Source organism: Parasteatoda tepidariorum, chromosome 1 (assembly GCF_043381705.1).
Source record: "Parasteatoda tepidariorum isolate YZ-2023 chromosome 1, CAS_Ptep_4.0, whole genome shotgun sequence".
In the NCBI taxonomy this organism is placed as follows: Eukaryota; Metazoa; Arthropoda; class Arachnida; order Araneae; family Theridiidae; genus Parasteatoda; species Parasteatoda tepidariorum.
In genome coordinates this window covers 99,954,133-99,958,055 of record NC_092204.1, presented here as the reverse complement: position 1 = coordinate 99,958,055, position 3,923 = coordinate 99,954,133, and the positions used below count along the sequence as shown (strand labels likewise).

Genomic DNA, 3,923 nt, shown 5'->3' with positions numbered 1-3,923 from the left:
GAGAAAATTAATTAGAATTTTATAAAATTTCTCTCTGCAGGGAGATGTATCTCCACATGTTTGAAATAATCTATATCTAATTTTTGTTGTCTTAGCATTTGAATGTTTTCTGAAATGTGTAAATTTAAAATTTTGTGAAAATTATAAATTAATTTATAAGATAATGTATTTTTTTATTCTCATATCACTCATTATTTTTTTTCTGTAAATTTTAGGGACGGCAATGTTGAGGTGTGAGGAACTTATGTTAACAATGGATGGCATAGCCGTGAACACCAAAATTAAAGATGCAGTAGCTGTAGCAACTTGTTTTGCGTCTTATTACATATTAGAGGTACTAAAAATTTTATTGATTTTTCTTGTATTTTTCTTCTCCCCCCCCCTCCTAAGTTCTAAAGTTCTTGAGCAAAAAAAATAAAAAGTTTCAGCAAATCGTTAGAATGCCACAAGACCTATAAACATGACTTTTTATACCATTCTTCCAATTGTTGCACAAAAATTTAATGATGTGTGTTTCAATATATTATTCATTAAAACCAATAATATTTTATATAAACCTATGATAGGAACAATATTTTATCAGAATTGCTGTTTATGATCAAAGTTTCAATATTAATTCAAATTTTTCTAACTAATTATAAATGAATCTCAATTCAGATAAGGGATGATCCATCAGTTATTTTGTGCTTTTTATCATAATGAAAACAACTTAAATTAAAGATTAGAAGCTCTGATTTAACTCACGATTTTTCTTTACTGAAATCAAATCACTAATAAATCAAATATTATGATAAATAACTTTAATTATGAGAAATTTTAAATATTTTGTTATACAAATTAACAGTAGATTCTGCTTGGATGTGCCTTCGCCTCTTATTTATTTTTATTATGCTCTACTCTTAATAGAATAAATTAATTTTAAAATGCTGTTAAAATGTTGTTAAAAGCCTGTTAAGCAAATGTATGTGACTTTCCAATATTCTATAATTGTTTGCTTTCTCATGTGAAAATATCATATCTGAAATGATAGAAATAACTGAAAGTTACAATTCCTATGTTAGTAAAATATTTTAAACAAAATGAGGCTGTCACTAAAACAGTAGTAATGTATTATGTTTTAAGAGCTAAAAAGCTGCTGAATATATGCTGTGCATCAATTTTATTCATTAAGTGTTCATACTGGTTGAGAGTAGATTCTTTTGGCTATAGATAACACGTATTTACGTATTTTTTTAAACTAGTTCCGAGGTAATAAAGTAAATTTGTTCATTAACTTTTGCATCGAGTTGCATTTTTCCTGGTCAACCTTTCTGTGCTGAGTTTACTAACTACTAACTGGTTTCTCTAATAATTAACAGTCTATAACTAATAATAAACTTGTCAATTTGTATAAGTGTTTATGGTAATTACTAATTTGCCTTTCAGTTGCTTTTGTTGATAGCCATTTTTTTAGCTTTTATTTTCTTACATATGTGTATGTGGAGCGTTTCTGAATAAAAAGATTCTCCATGAAAAATTGGTATTAAAATAGTATTGAAAATATTTTTGACGTCGAGGAGTTTTTTTTCTCCCCACAATAAGAGATTTGAGATATGGTGTGGTAAGGTTTTCTATTTTGGCTAAATTTGTTTCTTGAGAATCAGTATTTGTAATGTTGATATCAGTAATGTTTATTTTGCAAAATTTTCAATAGAAAAAGTCTGTTTGCTATTATATTGAACTTTATCATAATTATAGTTGTTTCTGAAGCCCAAGGATATTGATGTGTATAAAATTATTTTTTACTAATTTTAACATATTTTTCAGGTGCTTTGTTAGAATAAATCCAGTGTCTGGCTCCAAAGTAGAAAGGGAAAAGATTGTGTATCAGGGAATTCGCCCTAAGATTTTGAGCTTTCTATCTTTGACAGTTGGGGGAAAGATTGTCGACATTAATAAATTCATCAATTTTTTATTCTTTCCTTCATTCACAGGGTGCGTAACATTTTTAAAAAGTGCTTAAAGGTGTTTATTTTGCTTATATGAAATGATCTGAGGAAATTAATAAAGTCATTTTTGTTATTTGTAATTGTTTTCTTTTCATTATCTGTAATTTATCAACTTGTTTATGAAGTTTTAATAAAAAACTTTATTTTGCTTAAAAAATTGAAACAGTTGATGTTAGAATTACCTAGTTTAGTTTTGAGAATAACTTAATCTTCAAAAATTGTGGTATTAATTGTTCTAATTATCATTTATATTCTGTTTTCGTATACATTAAATGATATATCTTGAAGTTCAGTATTTAACCTGTTGAAAATTTTATTCTTGCTGGCCTTATGCCAAACGAGCAATAAGGACCCTGTTGTTGTATAGTTCCTGTTCAGGTAGACAAGCAATGTTAAGAAAATGGTCACCCGACAGGCCTTAGGTTACCATCAAATTTATTAAGTTACTCCACCAGTGTAATTTTACAGCTGCGAACTATTTTCATATTTCTTTGAAAAATTTAAACTATTTCAGCGCCTAATCTGTTTTCTGAAATCATGGCCACTAATATTACAGAGTTAACAATTCATTAAACAGTTTTAATAAACCGTTTGCATCTTCTGATCGTAATTCAATCTTTTAGTCTCATAAATTTATAAGCAGCTTAATGTTAATTTTTTAAACCTGTATTAGTTCCAATTAGATAATAAATCGTAAAGATTCCAAACATTTTCAGTGACATTCCATATGAAACAATTATTCTATTTTATTGTTATAAATGATAGTTATCTCTTTAGCCCGAGATGTTGTAAATAGCTTCTAAACCATAGACTTTTATATTTACTGTTATTAAACAATACTAAATTATACGGTTATAAAGCAATTAAATTCTTTTGATCTGGTTAATTTACTGTATTAGGTGTATACAGTAGCACAACCGTTTAGTTTTGTTACCATGGTTTTTTAACCGTGTTTGTTGTAAACGGTATTAAAACTGTAAAGGTAAATACCTTTCCTCAACCGTAAACTTTACGGTTAATCGGATGGACAGATTGCTGCCTTTCATTTTACCGTAATTTTGGAAAGAAATTTTTAACAGTGTTGTGTATAATAATTTTCTATCAGAAGCATGCTTTTATAAAACTCGACATTCGTTGAATAATATGTTTGTTATTCAATAGAATGTTTTAATCAAATTTCTTTGCTAAATTGCAAATAAATTTTTAGAAAACTGAAAAAGAAACATCGTGGTATTTTATAGTTTAAAAAAAAAATAAAAAGATTAGCAATCGGTTAATAGCAAAAAAATATGAATGAAATTTTACGCTATGCGCGCGAAGTCAAGTTCCTCGTTAGTTATTCATATTTTAATATTAATTGCCCCTTTTAAATATTTCTTCATTGTCGCCAAATTATTTTTCTAACTATAAATAATTAATTTTAATTTTTCTCAACTTCTACTAAATAAAAACAGTTGAAACTTCTTATTTTTCAGTGGAAATATACATAGATTTGTATGGAATAAGAAAATTCATACCTTATAATTCAAAAAATTTTCATCTTCAATTTAATTAAATAATAAAAAATAATAAGCAATTATTAAAAAAATTTTTTGCACGAAATTATCTTTGGGTAAATGAGCTTTATGAGTGGGTGCAATTTTTTTGAATTGCTTAATTAGTTTTTAAAATATGACTAAAAACACAAAGAGTGAAATTAAAATTTGGGGTTCAAACTTTGAATCGCTCTCCTGACCAAACTATGGGACCCCATTTCCCAGATTTCTGCTGCCCCCTATATTTTGAAGATTAAAAATCCAAATATGAAAGAAAAAATATATGTTTATTAAGAGAACGTTTTTGTGTCCAATTTCGTAAATTAATTAATAATTAGCACTGATTAATTAGCATATTTGAAATCACCCCCACGAACCATTAAGACTGACACTTAGTTAT

The 3,923-nt window shown here is 27.1% G+C and overlaps 1 long non-coding RNA gene across 1 annotated transcript; it reads left to right on the top strand.

Moving 5' to 3' along the window:
* Positions 1–249: 249 nt before the first annotated feature.
* On the top strand, positions 250–2,061 carry LOC139427016 (uncharacterized). The gene is made up of 2 exons (XR_011638139.1): positions 250–334; positions 1,807–2,061. It is a non-coding gene; the product is annotated as an uncharacterized lncRNA (long non-coding RNA).
* Positions 2,062–3,923: the final 1,862 nt, after the last annotated feature.